This window comes from Myotis nattereri (assembly GCF_964212035.1).
Source record: "Myotis nattereri genome assembly, chromosome: 5".
Lineage (NCBI taxonomy): Eukaryota > Metazoa > Chordata > Mammalia > Chiroptera > Vespertilionidae > Myotis > Myotis nattereri.
The window spans coordinates 102,947,913-102,975,689 of record NC_138080.1 but is presented as its reverse complement, the minus strand read 5'-3'; the positions used below and the strand labels follow the sequence as shown (position 1 = coordinate 102,975,689).

General features: G+C 47.1%; 1 protein-coding gene and 1 long non-coding RNA gene across 2 annotated transcripts in view; one reads left to right on the top strand and one right to left on the bottom strand.

The window, feature by feature from the left end:
- The window catches only part of SLIT3 (slit guidance ligand 3), a 536,168-nt gene that overhangs the window by 209,893 nt on the left and 298,498 nt on the right, over positions 1-27,777 (top strand). The window lies entirely within an intron of this gene.
- The window catches only part of LOC308519862, a 34,524-nt gene continuing 28,818 nt past the window's right edge, over positions 22,072-27,777 (bottom strand). The window contains exon 3 of the long non-coding RNA XR_013996048.1: positions 22,072-22,195. This is a non-coding gene — a long non-coding RNA (uncharacterized lncRNA). The remainder of the gene's footprint in view (positions 22,196-27,777) is intronic.

The following is a 27,777-nucleotide window of genomic DNA, read 5'->3' as shown; positions in this document are numbered from 1 at the left end:
CGCTCCAAGGAATCATCTTGGAGAATTTTGGGTAAGTATCTACAGGTCCAGTTTTGAGCCTTCCCACCCGTATTCCATATGACTGTATAACTATGTGAACTTTGCTCCTCTGGGCTTCCACTTCTTCAAGAGTGATAGTCATTTCCACACTTTCCTCAAAGGAGAAATTTTGAGGATAAAATTAAAATAATAGGAGTGAAAGGAGAGAACTCATAGTGTCAAGGTGAGCAATGTGGCTGGGCTCTAAAACTGCCAGGGAAAAGCCCCCTGAAGCTTGTTTGTCACCATCTTTGAAATGAGAAGGCTCAGCTGAGTCCCTTATAGCTATAGCATTCTGGGAGTCTATATGAAATGTCCAAAAGGATTCAACAGCAAAGCCCTAGAACATAGACAGTGTTCCTAGGATTGAGTCAACATCGAAGGAAATCCAGCTTCACAGGACAGGAGGGGTGCATGGAGGGGAGGAATGGCCCTCGCTTTTAGCTGCAGTCAGGCATGGGCAGCAGTAACACAGCGTTCAGGCAGCATTGCATACAGAGTACATTCAATTCGGCAGCAAAAGACCTGGGTTCAAATCTTGGCTCAGTCACTTTCCAGCTGTGTGACTGGAAATATATCATTTTACCTCTCTGACCTCATTTTCTTCTCTGTAAAAAAAGGTTAATACACCTGCTGGGTCTTGTGATGGGCAAATCAGATCGTGTATCTAAAAATACTTGTCCATTATAGGGCCTCACACAGAGTGGGCATTCACTCATGGGACCACCATTGTTATTATTGGACTGAAACAGAGAAGACAGCTTCTATTTCAGCCACCCAGACAATCGACAGGCAGTGGCCCCGAGCCAAGAAATGTCTGAGCAGGCAAAGACCATTCTGTCCTCCTGTCTCCCCTTCCCACTTCAGTTAGCGTCCTTCCAGGAGTCGCAGGTGAGCCAGAGGAGTGAAGTTTGACTTTTAATAATCCAGAAAGAGCACGTGTGTGTCTGTTTAAAGGAGAGCAATGGAATCCATTTTTCTGGCACCAAGCAGAAGAGAAGGTGTTCATTTGCAATGGGCTGGTTTTGTGCCTTCAACCCTGTCCTTATGAAAATAATTTACCCTGCTAATTACATCGCATTAACCAACTACTCCCGGTACAGATTAAAGGACTGCTTTCCCAAATCATTCCATAAATTAAAAGCAGTCCTCCCAGATACATGATTTCGTGGATAAATACTACATTTGTGTTGTCAGAATTTATGTTGAGAGGAAATGGAGGAAATGTATCCTTAAAGAAATATTTTGCAGTAGTTGTTAACACCTTCCACTCCTCTGCTCACTGCTTCCAGTACCATAATATAAATGTGCAAGCTGTTAGTGTGAGACGAACACTCGGGAGCGTCAGGGCCGCCTGCTGCACGGCTGGTTTGGTATTTGAATTCCCTTTGCACTTCACAGGTTTAGATCCTGCCAGGGTTCTGGTTTATGGTGTCCACATCGCACACATAAAACTTTCACCGCAGCTCCCGCTTTCTCACGCACGGGAGGAAGTCGGTTGTGGCCCCAGGTGGAATGGTGTGTGGAGCCCATAGTCGCCAGCAGGGCCTGAGGACCAGAGAGAGCATCCAGCAGCCAGCTGGGATGTGGCAGTGTTTGGGAGCCTCAGTTCTGACAAGTCCGTCCCTACTCCTTCCATCAGCCACGAAAGAATTAAGAGAACATGGGAGGGTTGGAGGAACAAAGACGCTGATAAGAAGAAACAACCAGGAGTATCATCTGCTCCTGGTATGAAAGAAATCCACAGCCTCTGGTTCCAGAGATGGGTCAAGTGGGGTGCCGAGGAGCAGTCCTTCAAAAGGAGGCTGAGCTAACTAATACATTGGAGGGTACAGAACTGGCCATCAGGGTCCCGCATCTGCCGTCATGGCAAGTCCAAGTTGTGGCCTCTGGGCACAGCTGGTGCTGGGCTAGGTTGGGTTTAGGATTCCAGACTTCCCCTTACATCTGTATCTGCAGCCATCAATGTGCTAATTTGTCCGAGTGTCACAGTTAAGCTGGCAGACAATCCAGCAGGTGCGTTTTTAAAGCAGTTCTTACAAGTGAAGTTCCCATTCCAAATGGAAGGAACATCTTAGCAAGGGCTGGATATTGAAGAGGTTGCACACACACACACACACACACACACACACACCCTCTTTATGAAGGTCTTGTTCATCTTCCTGCACCTCTTTCTTGTTCACAGTTAAAGGTTCTTCTCCTCTCTGGCTGTGTTGAGAACTTCTCCACGTAAGGAAGGCAGGGAGGGAACTTTAATGGGAAAATGATAGTAAGAAGAACACCTTATTGGGCCTGACTCTATGCCCACGGGACTCATGGGCAACAAAACCTCCCAGGCGGTGTCTCTGCTCTCATGGAATTTACATTGTCTTGGGAAGAGACAGACCATAAGAACCAAACTCACGAGTAAATTGAATAATTTCCAAAAGTGTGAAATAATAAGAAAACAATGTACTAGTGACTGGTGGCAGGAGCAAGAAAAAGGGGCCAACTTGGCAAGTCCAAGGGACAGAAAAGAGGCAAGTGGGGCTGAAGCACAGTGAGGGGCGAGGGGAGTAGAGGCAGATGGAATCAGAGAGCGGAGGAGGCCCGATGGCAAAGGCCCAAGTGGGGACTCAGAGCTGGGAGTGTTACACCATGAAGGTAAGGGATAGGGTTAAGCATTCAGTATGACATCTGTATGGATTCAGTGAGCAATAATGTGGTTTTAGTGAGCACCAAACCCATTGGATGGGTTCATCTTCCAGCAGTAAATGACAGATTAATATGTCTGCCTAGAACAGTGGTTCTCAACCTGTGGGTCGCAACCCTTTTGGTGGTCGAACAACCCTTTCACAGGGGTTGCCTAAGACCATCCTTCATATCTGATATTGACATTACGATTCATAACAGTAGCAACATTACAGTTATGAAGTAGCAACAAAAATAATTTTGTGGTTGGGTCACAACATGAGGAACTGTATTTAAGGGCCAGAAGGTTAAGAACCACTGGCCTAGAAGGACAACTGGCAAAGTTTCTGTACGATGAACTGCCTGGAGTTTTTTCTGGGCTGACACAGATTCTGTCCTCAAAGCAAAGGGATAGACTCAGCCTCTCTGGGCACCTTCCTGCCAGCAGAGGGTGGAGGGTGGGGAGGGGTAAGGATTTCATCAGCGCTACCTGGTGAACAGCTGTAAGGAAGTGGGACATTGCTCAGGGCAAGAGCGAAGACCATAGGTGAATGATGTTCCAGCATTTTCCCAGGAGCTGGTGGCATCTCAGTGACACTTGCTTTAAAGGCTTCCTAGTCCTGATATGACAGAAATGAAGGCCACCCCAGGCTCCCAGCTTCCTGGATGGGGCCCAGGCAGAGCTCTGTAAGGTCAAGCGGAGACAGGATCGACCAGGATCAAATGCTGCATCGGAGTGTCTCCGCCCTCACCTGTGGGTTAGCAAGATGCTGTCTGCAGCCAGGACTATGGGTGGACAATGGGGAGCCCAGTGAGTCTCCGTCTAAGAAGAATGGCATTTATCATAGTGGGTGAGTGAGAGAAGAAATATGTAGAGCTAAACATATCCAAGAGGCAAGCAGACCTGGGTTCTAATTCAGTGCGCAGCACTAGTCAACTTCCTGCCACATGCACGTTATATGGAAAAAATAAATTCAAAGTTTTTTCTGTCCTGGCTCCATGGACCAAGCTTCTGAGAAAGTCACCAAAGGTACTACTGAAGCCACACAGCATCCACACCCATGTTAAGGGAGTTTTTCTCCCTGGCCTGAATTGAAAATCCCTCCAGTTTCTTCCCAATGCTGCCTTTCTGTATAAACCGGCTCAGCTCCAGGGCTTCTCCTTGCTGGCTGGTGCCTCTCCCTGGAACTGCAGGCAGGGCAGTATAAGCAAGCAGGCAGCAAAGAACCTGCCTGGGAATGCTCTAGGGAACAAGGCCACGAATGCATATGTGCCAGGGCAGTATTCTGCCCCATCATATTAACATAGCGGGTGCCACAGGCTCGGGAGCAGCCTTTTGAGAGGGAGCTCTTTGCCAGGCAGAATGTTGGAGAGGCAGTGTGAGGGCCAGACCTTGTGTTCAAGGACAAGGCAGCCCCTACCTCTGACATCGAAGGAAGTTCCATTCCTCTACCTGGTGGAATGGGGCCCATCATTTAATTCACTGCACCGTGGGGCAAGCAACCAGGGTTCCTTATGATTTCCTGTAGACGATCTCTAGCCCCATCCTGCTAAAAGGGGAGGGAGAAAACCCCCCACTTCCCAATGGGAAGGAACGCCATCTCTTTTGTGCTTTAGTGTCTTTGAGGCACAGAGGGAAACCGATGTACCTCTCATGGAAGGGGTGCAAGTAAGATGTTCATTCCTCCCGATCATCTGGCACCCGTGGCGGAAGCCCATGCCCATGAAACCTGTGGTCTCTCCTCTCAGCAGTTGGGAGCCGTGATGACCCCACCCCACCCTCTGTGCCTGGTTCCCCCTACATTCCACAGCTGCTCTGTGTCTTGGACCTGTTTTCTTTCCATCCCTCTCACTTCCTCCTCCCTCGGGCTTCTGCTAACAGGTCCTCTCACCCCTCACATGACACCCTCCTCATGGACCCACCAGCTCTCTTCTCTTAGCCAGCAGGACCTCAGGGCACTCGTCAGACCTGCTTTTCTTCTCTCCAAGTTCTGTTTCTGGATTCTCTCTGCCAACGCCCAGCAAACCACCAATGCCAGGCTTCCCCAGCTGCCCCTGCAGGTGCCAGGGCACCTACCAAGGTGGTCTCCTCCCCCTCCCCTCCCCCCAGAATATGGAAGCGAGAGGAAAGCCCTACTATGCTCAGCCTCTTCCCTGTCCACTGGGGGATCGTCTCCTGGATCCATCCTTCCAGACCTCAGCTCAGGTGATGGGGTACCATATCCCCTTCCCCCCAAGTCTCATCACCTGTGAATTTCTCCCCTATTGTCCAAAAGAGCACCTTTCCCCCTGCTGACTGGAGGGAACTCACCTCTATGCCATATCCTCTTCTCACCTTCCCTAGGTGACAGGAGCACAGCTGCCCTTTTCCTCCCTGGAATATCAGACCTGAATGGCATACAGAGGGAAATAAAGCAGGGAATATTTTTAAATTATTAACACCATTTCGCTTACAACATGCTTGTTCTTATCATAGGTAAGGTAGATAGCATTCTCTGAGTTCACAGCTGAGAGAACTGAGGACCAGAGAGGGTAGGAGACCCACCAAGGTCACACAGCTTGTGGGGGGCACAGCTGGGAAGAGCTGTGCGTTTTGACGGTTGAACGTTCCTTCTGGGGCACCATGCCGCCTCTCCAGCTGGGGCGCCCTTCTCCTCCAGGAGGCGGGGAAGTCAGCCATGGGGCACCATCAGCTCCGCCAATCTCTTCCCGTCCCTTACAGTGATTATAAAGTGGAAACCATGAAACCAGCAGCTGCAAGAACGGCAGGAACTCTGCCTCAAATAGGCACAAATCCTGCACGCCAGCAGTTAATGCTGAAATCACGGCGAGCCTCATTTAATGTGTTGTTTTTTTTAAGAGATTGCCCGCTAAGAGTGTCTGGGAGGTGGCCAACGATCCGTTGTAAGCACTAAATAATCTGTAAGTCAAACCTCTCTATTGATGGCAATGTGATGTCAAAATCACTCAACTTAATGCACATTGAAAAGACAAATCAGTTATCCCGGGGCGCTCCAGAGGTGGTTTGGGAAGGCAGCGCATGGCTGTGTAAGTATGTATTGACATGTATATTTAATGGAGGACAGAAGGAACAAGAACTAGTATGATAATCAAGGAATCTCTTGGACTCTACCCTTCTCCGTGCTGGGAAATCTGCCCAACCGAGAATCACACTTCCCCCGAATAAAGTAAGGCCCCTCCTCATCCATGGGCTTAGGGGAAAGTGAGACTCCTGCTGCCCCTAGCAAAGGCTCCGGAACCTACCCAGACCCCTGTCTGAGCAGTACTCTTAGCAGAGCAAATAATATTGGACACCCCCCACTCCATTGCCTCCTCCCAGCCCCCTGCAGCTCCCTCCTGAACTTCTGTGAAAGCTACCTCACCATCCTGATCAACTCCACTCTGCCCTCTGCAATCCACACTCACGAAGAAGCCAGAGCATTCCGTTGAGAGCCAGAGATCACGTCTTGCCCCTGCTCAGCCTACCTCCCGTGGCCCACCGTATGAAGAAAATTCCAGTGACGTCCCATGGCAGATAGAGCCCTCCACGTTTTGGACACTGCCTGCTTCTCTGGCTTTTTCTCATACCTTTGCCCAGCGCTCTCCCTAAGCCACAGCTTCTTCCGCTCGGCTTGCTCTTCTTACTTAGATCTGTCAAGACGGTGCTGCCTCCGGGCCTTTGCTCAGCTTCTGCCTGAAAGTCCTGCTTCTGACGTAGCACACCAGCCATGTCTAATCTCAAATGTCACCTCCTCGGAGAGCCTGAGACGGGTTGTTGTATCCTGTTATGGTTCTTTTACCTCACATCTCTAGCTGAAACTGACTTAATCACTCAATTATTATCCATCTCCCCGTTTACAGTGGAAGGTGTCAGAAAGCAAGGGCTTTGCCTTATTCCCACATGTATCCCCAGTACCTAGAGTGGCTGCTTGGCTCAGGGTTGGAGTCTTCATGGAACTTGATGGGTCAGACAGACTCCTTTCCCCCCGAGCTGATGGTCTTCATTGTCAGTTGAGAAATAACCATGCTGAAGTTTACTAGAGATTCAGTCAGTCATTTTTAAAATTCATTTGTTCAACAGTCACTAATTCCCGACTATTTGCCGGCCTGTATGCCATGTATTGGGCCACAGGGCAGTCTCTGACCTCAAAGAACTCAGGATCTAGAAAAGTCCCTAATAGCTATTGAACAAGGCCAGAAATATAACAGAAGTATGCATCTTATACTCAGAAGACGGGCCCTCGGTCAGGGCTTTCAAAGAAGGGTTTCAAAAGAGCTAAACCTTGAGCTGTGTGTTGGAGGAAGTATAGGAGCTACGCAACAAGTGGTTGAAGTAGTCTAAGCAGAAGAAAAGCAAATTTTAAGAGACCCAAGAGAGACTGACAGATGTCCCTGCGTGGCTGAAGTCAAGGATTCCCAGGAAGGAGCAGCAGGAACTAAACGGGCTGGATTAAGGATCTTCATAATAATAAGGAGTTTGGGCTTTATCCTGAAACAAATGTAAACTTTCAGAAGGGGAGTGTAAGGTTTGTGTTCTAGGAAGGTCACTTTGGCCCCAGTGGAGAGGATGTGTCAGAGGACCCCCAATTCCCAATACCATCACTTTGGGCATTAGGTTTCAACATATGAATTAGGAGGGAACACAAATATTCCACCCACGGTACAGAAATTTGAATTTTAATATACCATTTTTAGGGACATAATTCAACCCATAACAGGGAGTGAATGGGAAGAAGAGGAAAAAGGAGTTGAATAGAAACGGATTCAATAAGTCTTAGAAGCTGTGTGGGTGTGAAAGTCTGAAGGAGAGGGGTGACCTAGAAGGATTCTCATCTTTTGGGATTATGCAGTCGGGTAGGTGGGTAGAGCCATTCATTAAAATATGGGATACATCATTCAAGGCGTAGAACCTGAGATCCCTGTTTCTCTACTACAAAATACTTAGCACATCCTCCCAAGCCATCTGATAACCTGAAGAACTCCCTTCAAGAGAAGGTAATGGCAAAGGAGGCAACTGCGTGAGGAAAGCCAGAGGGAGCGTTCCCTTCCTCAGAATTCAGAGCAGAAGCTGAAATGGAAATCAACTTACAGAATTCAATTAATTTCTTATAAACTGGAGCCACAGGCACAATCTGAGTTTTCCTGGTGGGGGGAAGGAAGGAAACCTGTTTTCCCAGCCTACTCTATTGACCCTTCGTTCATTCACTCGGGAGCCAGGGTGAAATCAATAGTGTCTTGTTTGGTTAGAAAACCTTAGAAAAGGGAGGCTAACGGTGGGCTTATTTCAGAAGAGGAAGCATTTCACTTGCACAGGAAGCAGCAGACTCTACAGGTAGAGCACCCTCGCCTGGGCCCCCATAATCCAGGGTCTTATTCTGACATGGTTCATCCGGTGCCTACAGCTGAGCCTCTTTGATGTCCAGACCAAATGCGACCCGCTTCCCCATGGGCATCCGTGCCTTTCAGCATGTTTACCTGCAGGCCGCAGTTCTCTGCAGCAGACTTTGAAATGGAGTGGGGCGGAGGCGGGTGGGTGATCCCCATGAAAAGGCCGATGGAATTTGTAGGCACCGGGCAGAGGCGATGATACAGTGTTTCAGCAGTGGCCTGAGAGGAAGCTCGGGTGGTGCAGCATGAAACCCACCTTCCTTCTACGTAAGACCCAGCTCAACCCCGGAAGACCTCAGCAGCTTGGTGGCTCATTGGGGCTGAGACGTTGCCGGGTCAAGGCCAAAGAGGATGTGACCTGCCACATTTTGCAGATCATTGACAGATGGGCTTACTGGCCATTTTCCCTCCTCTGGCTCTTGGACTATTGGGAAGTCCTGTCTGCTTCTCTGGCCTTGCCTAGCTTTCCGTTGCCTAAAGCGGGAAACCACCTCTGCTCTTAATCTGACCCTGCTAATTGGCCCCAATGAAGTAAATTATGTAGAAAGAAGAGCCACCTCCGACACTTGCCACATATATCTCCTAAGTGTAGGAGACACAAAGAGTGACCACGGCCTTCTTCCAACTCCGTTATGGCTTCTTGACCTCTGTGCAATAATAAATAGTATTCTCGCAGGCTGTGCTGGAGATATGAAGACGTTTTGTGAGAACATCTGGCATTCATTGACTCAGGAACAGGAAGGAAAAAAAAATCACAAGGCCTGGGACAGAATTTCATTTTCTTTTCATGTTGCCATGTGGGTGAAGGAGCCCTCTCTGTCTCTAAGCAAATGTGTGTGTGTTGGGATGGGGGGTGGGGTGATAGGGGTGGTGTGAGCTCCCTTTCAAGTTTTAAAAGGGGCATAAAACTTCTCAAGCACTTCTGGGAAAAAGGTCTCTGGCAGGAGAGGCATCTTTTTGAAGGGGCCTGGGGATGTCCTGTCATTGTGACCTGCTGTCAGGATTCTCCTTTCCTTCTGTTCCTGTGGAGTTTTCTCTGTGCCGCCGCCTCCAGGAAGACCTGGGTCATGGATGATGGATTCTGTAGGTTGCTTAGGGCACACTGGGAAGTTTGAAATGGACAAGGGCTCAGAAGGCTGGAGTGTGTGCTCACTCACTCTCTCTCCTCTCTTTTCTCTCTCTCTCTCTCTCTCTCTCTCTCTCTCTCTCTCTCTCTCTCTCTCTCTCCAGTTCTGTAGAACAACCTGGCTCAGACCCTCAAAACCCAACCAATTTAGCTTCTCCGTGGAATGCCATGGAAGTTCACTTCCAAAGAGGGATTTTCCTTTTTCTCACAGGATGAGCACTGCCTTGCTCCTCCCCTCCAAAAAAAAAGAGAGTGGCCTCTCTTTGATCAGCAAGTTTAAATCAGAATAGGTCTTGGGTAGCCGAAGTGGCTTGAAATGTTAGCAAACAGTGGGATCCCTTTTAATTTTTAAAGGGACCTCTAATTCTACCCTTTATGACTTGCTTAATTATCCTGGTCCCCTGAACAGCTGTCTATTGATTCCAATTAACATGATTGACATCTCCTCTGGAAGGTAAAAGCTAATCAACTACAGGATCCCCCACTGAGAATTCATTTCCTTCTTGGAGTCACTCCTGGGCAGAAGGAAACCTAAATAGAGAATTGAGATTCGGCACCCACAGCTCTGATTTACTCTTTTATATACAGCCCACAGTGTCTCATGGAGGGGAAAAAAGGCTAGAAAAAAAATTGGCAATTTATTTTTTAAATCAAACTAGCATTAATTCTGTTGGCTTTCATTTTCCTTCCTTTCTTTTTTTTATGAATCTAAATTGATCCCTTGGATGTCTGATTTCCTTTTCCTTTCCTGTTCTGAAGGACCCACAAAGTCTAATCCTGATTACTTCTGACAAGTTCATAAGTTGACCTGAACTTTCTGGTACAGCCAACTTTCAATTTTCCCATCTTTTGAATGTAGATCTTGATGGCTTTCTAGTGGTATTTTTGGATTTAAAAGAATCAGATAAGACAGAGGTTAAGTCAGATTACAAACCAGGCTCCATAAAGATAGCAGAGGGCTGGCATGACGCTGAATGGAAACATGAAACACAGGACACATGGAACCCACAAATTCATTTGACACATATTTCCATTATGTTCCAGGTACATGGAAACTTCTAGAAAGGGTAGATGTGATCTGGACGTAATGCCTGGGACATCCTCTTTCCCATGTGTGTTCCTCATAGTCAGAAAGAAAATCTAAGTGTTATAGTTGACATCAGCAAACTCAATATGAAAAGTGTTATGTGGTTGAAAAAAAAATAGTGCTATTAAAGGCTGCAGGGTCTGCAGTTCAAAGGGAGCAGTGGTTAGGAAAATCCTGACGTTAATTGGCATTTTATTTGACTATAAATTTCATTAGTGCAGACACAATGTTGGCCTGCTTGATCACCACATTCCAATAGCCTAGCACAGTGCTTGGCCTGTCGCAGATACTGAATGAATACTTGTCGAATGAATGAATTCTCTGGGCACAAACCCAACAATATCAAAGAAACGTGGGCCAACTTTGTGCTCAGAAAGCTGGTCAGAGAGAATAATTATTAGATGGATGGACAGCGGGATAAAAGAGGGGGTGCTAAGGTGAGATAAGAGGAAATGAGATGAGAACAAGACAGCGGATAATGGGCAGATAAGGCTCCGTGTTCACTCTCCAGAAAGAGCTCATAGGCTGGGTCTTTGTACAGAAGGAGGTGCATGGCACTGCCTCCCTCACAGTTGGCTGGCTCTCCTTGGGTTAGGTTTGGCATTAAGTGGGAAGGATGGTGGGAGGGAGCCCTTGAATCCAGCAAATCCTGGGCTGTGTCTTTCTTGGGGGAAGAAAACACTCCCCTCTACACACCTCTTCGTTTATCTCTTGTTCGGGAGCCATGTCCTTTCCTGAAAGGAGGAAAGAAGTCAGGGAAAGAACCAGAAAGGGATAAAGGGCTCCACTCTGCCAGGAAGCCAGTGTCCAAGCCCGACATTGCGAGGCTGCCACCTCCCGGGTAAAGATGTCGTGACCAACATGGAAGTGACAACGGCAGACACAGTACCGCAAACGCACCTGGGAGCTGCGGGACACTCTCATTTTGTTTCTTTCTCACCCATTTCCGAATTTAAGTTTTTGTCTGACAGATGTAAGCATGTTGCCAAGTTCCAGTTTCTCTTATCTCTGTGTCACTTCCTCTGACCAGGACAATAAATCTTGGGCCCATTAGAAGCCTCTCAGCTTCCAGCAGGGAGTCAGGCCCTAGGCTGGGCTTCCTGCGGGGAAACAGGTACGTCTGCTGCTTCCATTCATGACATTGGGAAAATCACAGTCTCTCCACGTTTCGGGTCTTCCTGTCCGCGTGGCCACGTCCCTTGCCGGTTGGTTTCTCTTGCCTTTATAGCTTTTGGAGGGAGACAGAGGAAGGGTTAATAAAACCTAAAGGCCAGCAGTCAAACAAAACAACACCTGCGTCCAGGGGTCCAGGGAACGTGGGTATCGACTCCCGGTAACCTGCTCCGGTCACCCTCCCAAGTGCAAAAGCCCCAAAGCTCTTATTTTCGAAGGTGTCCCAACTCCCACCTCAGCAAACAGAGTCAAGTACATTTCTGTCACACATTCAATACCACCGATTTGCAGGAAAAGTAAAGCAAGTTTTATCCTTTTGCTTCCTACCATTTTGATTTCATACTGTTTTGTACACTGAGGCAAATACATTTTTCTTCAGCTCCAAACATCTTCACATCCCCTGAGAAAACCCGTGTGAAATGGTCCCATCTGCCCCGTCGGTTCCCCACACAGGCTGTTGGCTTTCATGAGAGACCCACCTGTCCGTCCTCTCTGTTCAGTCCACGGATGTCCGTCATCCACTGAGAGCCCAGCATGTGGTGGTCGTGGCGTCACTCGACTTCCCGGCCCCGGCTCTGAGGGCTGTGCCCGGCTCAGGCTAGCTGAGGACTCCATGCTTCAAGAACGATATCTTAACTAAGCGGGGAATGTTTCCGCACAGTGGAACCCGTGCAGTAAGGGAACTGGCTCCCTTTCCCAGATTGTGATTCCTTCTGGGAGTATCGCACGCCACCTGTAGATGTGAGCTACGGGTGGTACCTGTTAGAGGATTATTATCTGAAGCAAAAATACGGTGCTGTGTAATGTGTATTATTATACTGGAACTCATCGCTCCTTAAACTCAAAGCTAAAAGGGACAATTCTTGAACTCCTTGAAAGAAGTCTGTAGGCTAACTAAGTAGCTTTTGCTGTGAGCAACCACGTTTATGGGGAATGCTTAAATTCTGATAAGCCTGGTTTAAGACTATGAATCTCCTTTTTTTATTGTTGCACCGTGTCTATCACACCAGCTAGACTACCAGCTTCACCAGGGCAGAGGTTGTCTTGTAGCTTGAGAAGCTGTATCCGGTAAAAGATCACTAGGGGCAAGAATAAGGAAAAACAGTAAAAACCATCATCCATTGAATGCTTACTAATGCCTGGATCTGTTATCAGAATGTTTTGTACCTTATCCCACTGGCCACACGTTAAGGCAACTCAGTGTAGACAAGCTGATGATTCTCTGTGTGAGGAGGAGGAAGCTGGGGCTTTGAGAGGTTCGGCGAGGTTAAGTGAGACCGCCCAGGACCGAGTGTGAACACTCATACCTGGTTCCGCTGCAGAGTCTGTGCCTGGAGCCTCCTCACTTCTCTTTTGTAGCCTCAACTTCATTCCAGGGGCGTTAAAAGAAACCAGTGGCGGTTTGGAGGCAATCTGTGGATCTTGCGAACAGTGATGGAGCAGAAGTTGACATTTTCTCCCATTTTGTTTCCTTCTTTTCCTTCTTTCTTCCTCCTCCTTTCCTCCTTCCACAAATGTGTATTAGACACTGTGCTGAGTTGACTGTAACCTGGTCCTGCTCTCAAGTCGCTCACCCCTAGGAGTGCTAGGGGGGGCCTACGACAGTGCAGTGCCACCTGCAGCATGGCTGAGGACCTTCACAGAGCCATGTCCTGGTTTGCTACAGCACAGGGAAAGGAGCCAGAGAAGCAGAAGGGGGGCAGGGAGCGGGAGCAAGTCTCCCAGCAGAAACAGCGACAACCTGGTGTGCCAAGGCCCAGAAACGTCCAAGCACACATCATAGTCAGGGAAAGACAAGGAAATCAGGGGGAATTCCGGAGGAACAAATGGATGGAAGGAGCATCATGGGAGATGATGTTCACAGGGCTCAATGTGAAGAGCTGATGATCCTAGGGCTGCTGAAGGAGAGACCCCCAATAAAGATGGGCCTAGGAGCCTCTGTTAGCACAGAAGGTAGCAGAGATGGGGTAAAGGTTGGATTCAAAGACATTTCAACTGTAAAATCTAAGGACGTGGAGACACTTGAAAGGGGACAGAGAGGCCTAGGGGAAAAGGAATCTGAGGTCTTCAGCTGTGGGGGTAGGGTGGGTGGGGATGTTGTTTGCAGGATCAGGATGAAGAAGTGGCCTGAGGAGGTGGTGAGGGAGTTGTCAACGAGTGTGGCTTCCTAATGAATTTGCAACGCCTACAGGACATCCAGGTGAAGCATATTTTATCAGCGAGGCATTGCTCTGTGTGTGTGTGTGTGTGTGTGTGTGTGTGTGTGTGTGTTCCCAATCTACAAATAGAACTGGAATCCTCCTTAAAGAAGTGAAGTTGCCAGTAAAAACAATGTCAGAATTAGTGTGTCTTGACTGTGGCCAGAGTAGACTCCCTGTAGCAAAGCCCAGAATATATAGGAAGCAAATGGTGTTTTTGGCAGCCTGGGACGGGCACCCAGCGCTAAGCAGGGCTTAGGCTGGGAGCAGAGGCTGTTGGGAGAGGATGGAGACAAAGGGCAGGAGAATTATCTCCAAAAAGAAATCACTTTTGTTTTTAATTTTGCACACATGGGGCTCATAATACTTTCAAGAACAGGGCTTAGTGAGGAGGAGAGATGGAGAGATAAGAGTGAGCCTGCCGTCTTGCAAGGCTGAGGGCGCTCGCGTTCCTTTATGTCGAACAGATTCCGTGCTCAGAGGGATGTATTTCTGGTGAAGGGCACGGAGAAAGTGATTCCCAGCCCTTCTGTGGCTTTCTTCGCGCTTCCCTACGAGTGCAGGCCACCTCTCAACGCTGCTCTGCCTGGAGTGCGCCCCTGAGGTTACAGATCTGGGGGTTTCAGATATGCAAAAGAGAAGGCTGCTCTCTCTGGAGCCTTATATTTCCTGACTTACCTACTTACTTTTAAAGCAATGTCAGAGGGAACCAGTGTATCCAATTCCGGGAGCCTCACCTCCCTTCTTGTATTAATTTAGGAATGGTTCATTTCTGCAAAAATTATGCTGTGATCTTTGCTTTTCCATGCATGCCTTTCATCTGGCGCTCACAATGTGCTGTACAGATGTTCCATTGCAGACCCTGGTGCCCCCTAATTTGCTTTGAGATCCCCGGTTAGTCACAGTCCCTCTAGGCAATACCACCCCTTTACCTGTAGCTACGCATACAAACAAGAGGCCTTGGGGGACTAGGGGCCTCCCTCCACCCACTGCCCATCTCATCCTCTGCCTTCCCTGTTCAGTCCATATAACTCCCACTCATCAAGACATATTCATTCATTAAGTCAGTATGTCTGTGTTGAGTGATACACTAACTACTGTGTTGTTTGCCTAGGAATAGCAGTGAACAAAACACAGTCAGTCCCTGTACCCCGCAGCTCGCAGTGTAGTGGGGAGATGACGGGAAAGTGAGCATAAACCTACAGTCTGCGGTGGTGGATGCTGAGAAGGGGTAAGCACGGTTGCTACGGAAACACAGAGTGTGGATCCCTCATTCACCTGGTTCCTATGCTTCCTATAGGAAGTACGAGTTAGCCTGATACCATTTGGATCTGGGATCTAATCCTTACAAGCTGTATTACTTTGGGCAAGTCACTTAATACCTCCGTGCCTTTAACACATGATAATAAGTTAAAAACTTAGTGAAGTACCCGACACATAGTAAATAAGCCCATGTTCATTCATTCAGTAACTACCTATTGAGTCCGTACCATGTGCCTAGCAGTGTTCTTGAAGGTGTGTTCAGGTGTGCCCAGATATTGAAATATCGGTACTTCTGGGGAGTAACTTACTTCATCTCAGTCCTTTGCCTTCTGCATGGACTGTATTTGGAGAAAGTCTAAGAAGTAATATCAGTGCTGAGCTCTCTTTTGCTCGCTGTTGAAGCAGCACCCAGAGCTCTCCTAGGGCTGAGCAGAGGCCCGGCCAGGAAGCAGCTCCCGTAACTGCACTCAGTTTGCACGTGTCGGGCTCCCCTCTCACTTGCAGCTCCAGCCCTGCCGGAGCCCTCCCCTCCCACCGTCATCTCTTCCCCCACCTCATCTCAAGCTCAGCTCTGTGTAGCATGACAGGCATTGTCACCCTCTGTTGCCGTCAGAAATGCCTAAAACCAATTAGGATGCCTTCAAGTTTTACAAGCACCCACTGCTGCTGAGTACCTGGAATTCTTGGAAATAAAATGCCCTGCTCCCAGGAGCCTTTCCCCAGGGAGAACCTGGCCACCGCGTGCATGGGTGCAGCTGCAGCTGTTTCAGACCCTCGCACAGAGCCAGGAGTGACTGGGAACTCTGGCCCCGCTGAAACCTTCGCAAGACCCAGCATCTCTGCCCCAGAGCAGCTTGGGGGCCGTGGGGGAGCATCACTATTTTGAGCCATTCTCTTTCCAGGAAACCCCTTCCCCACAACACACACTTTTTTTGAGATGTAATTCAGGGAACAAGGGTATTTATCATCTTCAAGTGTACAGGCCAGTGGGTTTTAGTACATTCACTGTGTCATATAACCAGGCCCACTCTCTAATTCCAGAGCACTTCTGTCATGCCCAAAAGAAACCCACTTCCCATTAGCAGTCCCTCCTCTGTCCCCTGCCCACAGCCCTGTTAACCAACTAATCTACTTTTTGTCCCCTTTTCTGGGCATTTCATATGGAGGGAGTCAGGCCATCTGTGACCTTGTATGTCTGACTCCTTCACTTGGCATAATGTTCCTGAGGTTCATCCAGGCTGTGTCGGTAACGGTGCTGCACACCTTCTTTAAGGCTGAATAGGATTTCACTGTCTAAATGTACCACGTTTTGTTTTTCTCTCATCAGTTGATGGGCACTTGGGCTGTTTCTACCTTTTGGCTACTTTGAATAATGCTGCTATGAGCATTTGTGTACACGTTTTTGTGTGGATGTATGTTTTCAGTTGTCATATTCCTAGCAGTGGGATTGCTAGGTCAGATAGTAATTCTGTGTGTAACTTTTGGAGGAACTGGCAAAGCGGCCATATCATTATATGCATACCAATGATGTGTGAGTGTTCAGTTTCTCCACGCCCTTGCCAACACTTGCTATTGTCCCCTTTTTGTTTGTTTTTGTTGTGTTGTGTTTTGTGTAGCCGTCCTAGTGAATGTGCCCACTGTATGTGACGTGGCACCCTTTCTCATGTGTATTGATTTGGCCACTCTAGGCATTTTCTACTTTTCTCTACCCGTTGCTCCTATCAGCACAGGCTTCTTCTATCTAGGATCCCCTTTATTTCCTAGAATGGAACAAAAAATGGTGGGGAAATGTTAATATTTGGGTCTCTCATAGTTACATCATTCTTAATGTTAACCTGGCCAGAATCTGTGTCATCCCAATCTGCAGCTCCCAATTCACATGTCTTCTCGGGATCAAGATCCCTCTTGATTCCTCATATTTCCTAATTCTGAGGCCTGAGTTTGATGCACAGAGGTAGCTGTTTCCTCTTAAATCAGCCACCCTTCCTGTCCAGGCAACTGGAGAGAAGCGAGGAGGAGCTCATTGATTCCACAGGCAACCTCTTGCTTCTCTTTATTTGTAAACCCTGGGGGTTAATGAAATAGACAAAGAACTTGAGTTTGGAATAAAATAAAAGCAAAGCCTAATCACATCAAGGGTAATCTGTGATCCTTTGAGCATAAGTTTGTGTAAAGAGTCTGCAAAAGAGAATGCAATATTCAAGTTATACTAAACCAACTTAAGGAAACAAAATATTTCCATGTATTTTAGTTGTACGTTTCTATCACTTCCATGTGTCGGGGTTGTCACGTATAAATTGTTATCATTAAAGTAAGTCCTGAAGGTGCTCCAGCAAGCACTGAACTCACCAGCTCCTGTGGATACATGTGGATAATCTGTGCATATGTTGTCATTTAAACTTTTCTAGCAAATTTAAGCTGTCATGGATCTCCACCAGCACATTGATGAAGACTTTACAGTACAGTGGTCATACGCTGAAGTGTGATGATTGAGTATGATTCTCCCAAGTGCACAGTGGCACAAACTTGGGCTTTGATTCCAGCTCCGCTCGGCAATGTGACCTTGGGCAAGTCATTTTTGTCTCGTGTAAAGTGACAGTCTGCTATGTGGGTTCCAGGGCTGTTTTGTGAAGTAGAGATTACTTATGTGAAGTATCAGCATTCAGTAAGGGGAGCCATTAGTAGGAGTACAATCTTTAATAACAGGCGTTCCAGAAATGGTGCGAGTGAACACTTTCCTACTTTTGTTTTGTGGACAATGAAACCTTTTAAGTAGACTAGGGATCTGACTTTGAAGAAACCCCACGGCGAGTCCTCTTTCGTAAATGACCGAATCACTTCGAGCTTAATCTGGTTGATATCCTTTTTACTTTGGAATAGGTGGGTTTCTTAAAATGAGACACACCTGTCCAGAATCTTAAGTTTTTATCTCCTGCCTGCGCTTAAGAAATGTCAGTTTTATTCTCAGGTTGGCAAATGCTAGTGTGGCAAACAAACAACACCGCCTCCACCCCCCCCACACACACCCCTGCCCCCCCCCCCCCCCCGGCTGATGTGACCAGACTGTGTGTGAGAGAGCCCCGGGTCTCTGGTAAAAGCAGGTACTTACTGGCTCCTGGGAGAAAAAAGACTGATTTCACTAATCTTGTTCTCCATTTGGGCTTTTAAGGGAAATCTCACCAAAACGTTTAGGTTAAAATGAAAGCAAAAATGCTCCAACTATAATAAGGATCTCAATTATAACCCTGGGAGAGCAGATGGGCCCCGGGTTTGATGGGGAGGACCCTCGCAGCACATCTGTCTTTGATAACGGCCAAGGCGGAGCGTGGAGCCTTTGAAATTAATTGGTCACTCCAGAGCAGTGCTTTCAATAATGCAACTGAGAACTTTTTGTCATTTAGAACAGTCCTTACTGGTGCTGACTTTGAGGTTGAATTAAATTTTCATGAGTTCATAGTGCTTCGGGCGACCATCCCCACCTGCCTGGTTTCTGAGGATTTTGAATGTGCGGGCTGCCTTGTTTTAAGCAGGTCCGCGTGGAGGTGTCTGAGCAGCTGTCTTCTCTCCCTGGTCCCTGTTGGGAAGAATGGTTCCAGAGAGTTTGAAAACTCTCCAGTCAGCCCAATAGGCTGGCCTATCCCACTTTGTTACCAAATAGTTTTCCTCCGTTTTTTTATTTTCCTTGCACATCCCCTGTGTACAGCAATATGCACAGTCATTGAACCAAGAAGGTGAGTGGAGCAGCCAGCCTCCCTCTAGGAGAGAGTGCCTTCTGTAGACCTGCGCGTTTTGAATGAGTGATGAGGTCCATACCCCATTTGTCCTGTTCACCCCAGGAAGGGGCCCAGGGGCTCTCTGCCCACCCACTTGGGTTCCGAGGATCTACTACTACCCTCATAAGTCTGCTTGCTAGAAATGAAGAACTTGTCTAATAAGCAGACTTCACATTAGCTTATCTTAGAAAGTCCGCTCAGCCTCCTCCTCTTCTGAAGCATCTCCCGAGTACTACAATCCCCTCGACGGCCCCGTCCTCCGAACGCCTATAGAGACCACACTGACTGCAGCCCTGAGGATAGCATTTGATCACCCACAGCCACTCATCAATAATATATATTCATTCGTAGCAGGAAAAAGATCAAAAATACCTTTTAGCCTGCCTCCCTTTCCCAAGGCTTCATGGATATGTCATGTTTCATTAGATTGTAAGTGCAAGAATTAAGGAGTGGCTGACAAAAAGTAAAGGAAGGGAAGAGAAGGAAAATAGGAAAGAAGGAGGGAGAGAGGGAGGGAGGCAGGAAAGGAGGGAAGAAGGAAAGAGGGAAAGAGGAAGGAGAGAGAGAAGAGAAGGGAAGATAGGCGAGGATATGGTTGTTCTATAGAAGACTTAGTCTACGTGCTGAGGCCACTGAGAACAGAATAGATCACAAGAAAAGCTCTGAAAAGCTGTCCCTGCTTATGCCTCCCAGTCTGATCTAGATGCCACTCCTGCCTGTCCCCACAGTCCCGGGGACTTGGTTCCTTCCAGCACCGTTCACACGCAGTTGTGATTACCCATGTGCATGTCTGTCACCCCCATGGACTGTGTTCCCTGAGGACAGGGAACTTGTCCTATGCCTATGGCTTGTTTGCAGATCTGTCCCCAGCACTTAGCACCCAGGCCACACACAGCTCAGTAAATGTGGAATGAATGACTGTGTGACTGAATGAAAGAGCCATGTACATTAGTTGGGCCTCTTCTCAAAAGAAACGATATTGAGAAATCATATGTGAATATCCAAGATTCTCAGAATTGATTTGGAGAATGATACCATCCGTACTCCCGTAATTTATTTTGGTTTGGGCAGAATGTTAGCAGGAGTCCTGGGAAGAGTGACAAATATGAAATATTGTGGTCCAGTAAAGAAATGCTGGGAGCTGAATGTTTTGCAACCATCCTCATGTGTATTGAGAGCACTGCTATTAGTCACCACCCCATCTCTCTCTCAGCCCCACTTGAATGCATCCATACATTTGCAAAGATGGGGCGTAGGAGAAGGGAGCCACTGGGAGGAAGATTTCTGGGCTTGGAGGGGAGCTAATCAGTGGTCGGAAGCCTATTGATGGGATTCTTCAGGTCCTGATCTATGCACAGGACCTCTTTTTCCCCTTTGTTACGGGATAATTGATGAGGTCAGAAGTTTCAGAGAGTCCTGGGACATTTTAATCCTGTGCCATCAGGCAACGCTCACTACATCAATAAGACGGTTCCACAGGGGGACGGAGGAGTAATTGAGATGCCACACCAGCTGGGATCCAGATGAAGATACATTTGGAAGCTTAATCACAATCATGTTCTACACTAAATATTCATCCTCCTGTCTCCCAAAAAGGGCAGGAAATTAAGTTGTCAAGGGCAGGGGGATGAGAGTTTAGCCGACAGAAGAAGCCCACATCTCATTCCTAACCTCTAAACACGCAAGGCTGTCTTAGCTGGTCGGAGCCAACGCCTCTTCAGTTTTATTTCCTGGGAAATATTTGAGCTGTTTGTATACAATTTATCAGCATTACCGTTACCACAATGGGCTGTTACGAGAGCTCAGCCTCCTCACTGTGAGATAAATACAGATGAGAAAGGCCCCTGCAGTAGGAAAAAAAATGCTTTATTGAGCCCATGTAGAAAAGCATTCAGTTGTGTAAACACGCAGGAAGGAGCAGGGGAATTCCTAAACAGAGCCAATGGCTGCGATCACACAGCCTTGACAGACTGCATCCCGGAAGTTGAACTGCGTCCCGGGGGTCATCAGTAGGAATTACATTACATATTGTGGGATTTCTTTCATTTCTTTTTTTTAAATTTTTATTTCCAAGTTAAATTCTTTATGGTCCAGTCAAAGCATCTAAATCTCATTGCAAATTGTGATTTGAAAATGTATGATGCTGCCATAAATCACATGATCATTTCCTTTCAAATTCTAGCCCACCCATGTGCGTCAAACATTGGCTTTTATTAAAAGGGACAGTGAGCCCAGCCAGCGTGGCTCAGTGGTTGAGCGTTGAGCTATGAACCAGGAGGTCAGGGTTCAATTCCCATTCAGGGCACATGCCCCGGCTGCAAGCTTGATCCCCAGTAGTGGGTGTGCAGGAGGCAGTCAATCAATGATTCTGTCTCATCATTGATGTGTTTCTCTTTCCCTCTTCTTTCCTCTCTGAAATCAATAAAAATATTTTTTTAAAAGGGGACAGTGTGAATCAAACATTGGCTTTTATTAAAAGGGACAGTGAAGTTCAGTGTCATATTGGTCAGGGGCACTGACTCTTTCCCTTCGACTGTCAAATTAAAAAATGGCAACTGCCAACACAACAACAGCCATCTGGTGTGAATGAATAAAAATTATACCTATTCAGGTCGGCAACAATGTATTTTTTAGTGTGCTGCAGAATTTTAGTAATTAGTTTATGTGCCATAAAATGAAAAAGGTTGAAAATTGCTGGTGTAAAGTATAAGTGAATTGAATGTATGTGCATATAGCCATATCTGGCATGAATATATCACATATACGTATATATGTAATATATCCATATTATTATATATGTATATGCAGCCAACAGTTAACATAGTGAGGAGGTAGCCTTCGTTCCCCATTGCTCCAGGCCTTCCGGTGTTCAGGGTTAGTGCTGCTCCGTGTGGTCCACCGGTGGGTGCCAGCGCAGACTGTGTGACTGGTCCAGGGCTGGTAAGTACAGAAACGGAGAGTGATCCGTTAGACACACAGGAATCAGGCGCTGCTAAGGCATCATGCCCATGTTCACTTTCCTAATACCTAATTTTTATTGTATTCCTCAAAAATATCAGTACATGGCAGATTGCAAATTACAAGGGGGAAAAAAACACACCGGCCCTTCACGGGCGACTGGAGAAGTCTGGGAGGATAGACACGTACGGAAGCCATCCCCTGCCTTCCAGGCACTGCCGTTTATTTGGAGTGAGAAGAGACCATTACACAAAGTTGTTAAACAACAGTGCAAGCACGACAGTGAAAAAGAAGGTCATAAGGAAGTCATAGGCGAGCCAGTGCCGCATCAGTGGGCAGGAAAACGCTTGCCACAGATGTCCCCAGGAGGACGCGGCCACAGCGTGGCGGTCTTCAGCCATGTCTTCCCTGAGCAGGTGGATGGCTTTTGAATTCCCCTGCATCCTGGGCTCCTGGCAGGGCCTGCTCCGTCCCTTTTCACTGGGCGGCCTGAAGGGTTAATCTCCTGGTGAGCGAGGGCCTGCGAATGAAGCGGAATGGAGTTATGTGTCAGACTGCAGCAGGCATGCACTAAATATCCCGCCCCATTATCCTTGACGGGGCTTTGATGTTGGCGCAAAACACGTCGGATTACAAGGGACGTCATGTCATGTGTCAGATCAGGGTTGGGGCCCCATCCTGACACTTTAATTAGTATGGGTGGAGGGAAAGGGTGTATTATTATTATGTTTCAAGGCAAAGACCCTAACACCCACTGAGAACTGTTTGGTTATACCCAAGCCTGAATGTGGTCTTCTCTCCTTTTCAAAACACAGCCTGCACCCCCTAGGACGATGGCCATAATGTCAGCTAATGAAAAGGTCTGTGGACTGGGAGGCATAAACCTCACCAAATCCTAGTACCCGGGAACAACTTGTGGGAGCTAGCTGTACCGCCCAAGTGTCCCCGTCTTCAGCAACGTAAATGCTCATTAGTTACTGACTCCAGGTTTCTCAACCTTTAAAAGTGGCTACTGATGCTCTTATGCATCTCCCTGGAGTATTAGTTGTTGAAAGGAGATGATACCGATGCCAGGGCTGGGTAGGCAGGGTACAGGGTAGGAGGGGAGACACCACCGGAGAACTTTGCTTTCCGGAACCCTGGATCAGTTAGCAGCAGCATACCCCCGGGCTGCAAACACCTTGCCTTGCTGATGCCCCGGCAAGCAGGTGTGGGTGTCAGAGTTCAGGGATATATTCCACCCAGAAAAGTGTCCGGCCATGACCCTAGCCCTTTGCTATTTGTGAACGTGGCCTTGAGTAATGAGAAACCTGCACTTTGCTCTCTGCCCCCGGAAGAAGGTCGTCCAAGTTAATACTGAGTGAAATCTCTGAACGTCAATAAGCCGCATTCATTTTGACATCTAGACTCCTGTGTAATTAAGACCTCAGGCCTGGTGCTTGGTTTATCAGTGTGTCTCGATTCTCATTTACATGACTTTGGTTTTTCCCACATCTCTGCACAAACCCTGCCAAAAAAAAAAAAAAATACTATTAACAATAAAAGGGCTGAAGATCAAGTTACACAGCCCATCCTGTCTCAAATCCCGGCTTAACGTTTCCCTTAAAAAGAGCATTGCCCTATTCGGAAATGAAAAGCAACGTGTTTAGATGTTCTTTGTGGAGGGAGAGGGAGGTCGATTTTCCCCTGCTTTATTTTGCGCTCGAACAACATCGGATTCATGCTCCTTACTCAACTCTGCTGCATAATTGGAGGGTGGTGCCTCCATCTCTCTTTCAGAAAACATCAGGCTCTTCTCCCCTCCCTGTAGCTGGATGCTAAAGACTGAGGCTGGCCTCTGAGAGCCCCTAGGTGTTAATCTGGTCTTGTTTATTCAGACTGAAGTCTCTTCTGTGTAACTGGATCCTACAAAGAGAAGAGTGACTTGTGGGGCTGCTGGCTACCATCCTTCCCTTTCCCCAGAGTGTCCTCCAGGGCAGTGAGCTGTGGGGACCCAACACTGAAGGGCTTCAAGGCAGAGGGTTTGTTTTTGCAACTCAAATGAGGCAAGCCAAGTCCAGGAGAAGTTAGAGACTTCACGAGACCACACATGTGGTTGGTTATGTGACCTGGAAAATCATGCCATCTCTATAGGTCTTCCTTTCCATACTGATGAAATGTGCTCCTCTGTAAAATGAGGGACGGGGAGAGAAAACCTAATATAAAGGTACAGAGAAAGGAGATGGTGGAGTTTATGTGTCAGGACTCTAGGCTTTAACATACCTGTTTTAAGTAAGAAACGATAGAAACGGGTTCCTTTCCAGGAGCCTCCCATTTCAGCTCTACCACTTTCTACCGTGTGACCTTGGAGAGCTTACTACGCCTCTCTGGGCCTCATCTTAGAAATAAGTCATCACGGTGCTTCTTTTGCAGTGTTGCTGTGAAGGTTAAATGAAGTGTTTCTTATAAAGTACCAAGCCTGGGTGAGTCCCTCCCTGGTGATCCCAGTGATCCCAGTGCTGACAACAGGTTGCAAGAGTGAGAACCGTCCCTCGTGTCGGTAACACATGAAGAGCCATCGGGGGCCTCCGGAGCGTCGCTTCTCCAAGCTGCTCCTGACCCGTAGCACCCGACCCCCGGCCTCACCCACCAGCACCCAGTGGGGCCTGCGTGCTGCTCAGACCTGGGATTCCCTGAGGCCCATCTGGGCCCCGCCTCCTCCCTCCCACCCGGAGAACTTCAAACAATACTGATGCTTGGGTCCCATTCCGGAGATTTTGATTTAATTGATCTGGAATCTAGCTTGGCATAAAGAGTTTTAAAACCTCCCCCAGATGATTCAAATGGTAAGAACCATTGGCCTTATTAATTTTAATATTTAAAAAGGACCTGAACTATGAATGGTGTAAGCTATTGTTTCCCAAGTATAGTGTTTACTGCTGATGGTATGTGAGAGCCAGTTAGATAGTCATTGATTTATACATTAATAGACCAGTAACTATCTTAATGTGACTTAGGAAAATGTAATTAGCGTGTCAACCTGTCATTTCATTGGTAATATTCTTTAGGTTGAAATTTTTGTTTAAAAAAGGTGAAAGATAATCTATGTAAATTCAATTTAAGTAAAATATCAAGTTAATATTTTCACATTTGTAGTAAAAATTAAAACATCGGTACATAAGTGACTAAGGTTTGGGGAATGTAATTTGAAAAAAATATCATTTTAATTATAATTCTGAGTAAATGTGATAATTCTAAAGAACAAAATTATTTTATTCAATAATGGTACAATTTTCAGCATTTGAAAAAGTAAAGTTAGATTTATGAAATGTAAAATTTCTAACCAATCTAAGAACACAAACATTTTTGGTTTCTGGTAACTTATTTTGAGGATGCAATTGGAGATAAAAATGTTATTCCACATTGACTCAGAACTCTAATTATAATTACTTTGTATACATTGACATGGTTGACGATAATGACATCCTGCATTTTAATAATGCTTTACCATTTACAAAGCACTTGCACTCGCATTATTTACTTGGCTTCCTAATAACTTGCTGACCTTGGATTATTAGCCCTTTGTCACACATGGGAAAAGTTGAGGGCAGAGATGGAATCACCCGAGAGGGGTTAGTTAAATGCCCTGTCCCACATCACACAGCGAAGACGTGGTGTTGGCATCAAGGTAGGACTTTGGAAGTTGATACCATTCTTGCTCTTTCAAGTCTGGTCCGTGCTGCCTGCTCTCTCCCCCACACTGAGTTATAAACTCCCTCAAGGGCACCCGTCACTGTGACTGCATTTCCTTTCTGGTGGCTTGTTCCACACTAAGAGCATCCAGTGTTACTTCCAGTTCCGGAAATTCATGGGGCTGGTTCGATGCATCGGGGGAAGACCACCCTGATAGCCTCCGCATAGATCCCTTCACTTACACTCTTCACCTGCCTCAATGTTTTTCTCCAGACAGTAGCCAACGTCGTCTTTGAAACCCTGTCCATCCACAGTGACACTCCTTCCTGAGATCCCTGTGACAGCTATCCATCTTGCTTTGCATAAGGATGAGCCCTGCTCCTCCTGACCCACCTCCCAGCTCCTGGTGCTCTGGTCTTGCTCGCTGGGCACCGGCAGCCTCATCTTCGTGTGACTCCTCAAACAGACCACACGCTTGTCTTGTCACATCAAGCAAGGTTGTCCCATGCGACAGGACTTATCTTCAGGAGGTGGAATTCCCTGACTCCCTAATTGGATGAGCTCCCCCCACGTTACGCTTTGTGCAGTAGACAGGTTTTTCCTTCAGAGCTTCAGAGCTCTTAGTATGATTTGCAATTATTGGTGGGAAACTACATGAGGGCAGAGATGGAATCACCTCCATATTGGTTTTTCTACCGCTCCAGTCCTGCACCCTAATACAGAACTTAGTACATAGTAGTTGCTCAACAAATATTTGTTGAAGTAATGAACAGAATAGGAAAAGGCTGAGAGGCAGCTTGCCCTCCTGAGGACAGGGTGCAGTTTTCACTGCCCATGCCGAGCGCAAGCCAGGAGGTCCATGCTTGCAAGAGCTTCGAGGCCCGTCAGCACTGCCTGGGAGTGTTATCCTGTAGCTCCTGTCTGCACCTGACTAGGCTTTGACTATACTGGGTACTCTATGCAGGAAATGAGCACCTGCCAATGGCTTCCACGCTGCTTCTTAAGAGAGCGAACATTCCAGTTAAACCCAGGGTAGACTCCCAGAGCCCTGCTGGCCCCACCTTCCCACTGCTCCCCCAGAAGTTCCGGGGGCAGTGTATAAGAACTCCAGGGGCTCTCAGGAACACAATTTTAAAACCGCATATCTAGTAGATAAATACAGCACCATAAATTATAAATCTGTCATCTATTCCCTACTTTCTACTTCTGAGCCAGTGAGTTGCTTTTATTGGCCAAACTTCAGTTTCCGTTAAAATAGGGGTAAAACTGCTTATCCTACTTGCTCATTGGATTGCTTTGTAGACAAAATAAGATAAAAATGAAAAAATTTTGAATAGGTAGAAGCACTTTACATTATTATTTGAGCCTGAACTGCTATATTATATGATTTCTCCTTGAGGGCTTTTAAATGAAGGAAGAGGCACTGATTTTCAGTGATACAAAGACATCCCAAAGACATACACACAGGGAGGAACAAATGCATTATTCATTAGCATTATGGATTTAGGTGGGTGGTCAGGAAGAGACTGGTTTCTCCAGCAGGAAGATCTTTGCCTGAGGATCAGGAGACCTGGGTTTGAACCCACCTTGTCATCCAATTACAAGCTGTGCGAGTTTCGAAGGTCACGTAACCCCTGGAAGCCTCAGTGGCCCCATCTGCAAATTGCAGGGGGGTGGAGTGGGCGAGGAAGTGGAGAATGGTAATGACATTATGGTAATTTGGAGGATCAAGTGAAGCAGCATCTAAAAAAGGCCTTTGGAAACAGCCAAGTGTCTTAGCAATGCAAGGCATTAGTATTATCCAAGCACTTGCATTACTTAGCCAAGGGGCGGTCAAGGAGTTGTCAGGGAAGGCTGCCCAAAATAACAAGGAAGTATGAAGAATGCCTTGAATAATGACTGAGGGAGGGCAGGTCTAGGAGAGAACGCGTGCTTCAGGCAGGGTGCAGCTTGGGAGAGGGCGTATTTCCAAGGGGCTGGCAGGACCCAGCCAAGACGAGGGGTAGTCCCCCCCTTTCCAGGAGCTGAAGTGCCTCCTAAAAGCCCTGGATTACAAGGCAGAGGACAGCATCCAGGTGGGCAGAATGTGTTAAAAGGATCCCAAGTACACTCAAGGATGTTTGTTTTTGATTAGAAGATAAGGATTAACTGGATTAATGAAGCCTCATGGATGGAGAATGTGCAGACGCTAATTGCCCCTAAATTACGGTGGATTCCATTGGAATTGTGTATTCTCCTGCGCAACTTTAGCCACCGCCCTCCCCCCCACCCCTCACACAATGCTAAATGAACATGTCATTTTAACTGAGATGAAAGGCCTAGAAATTTATTTTCCACTTTCCTCCAAGATCCCTTGTTTGCAAAATACAAGAGGGCCTGGGTTACTAATCTAGTTCTACTTTATTTCATACCAAAAGAAATTTAAAAATG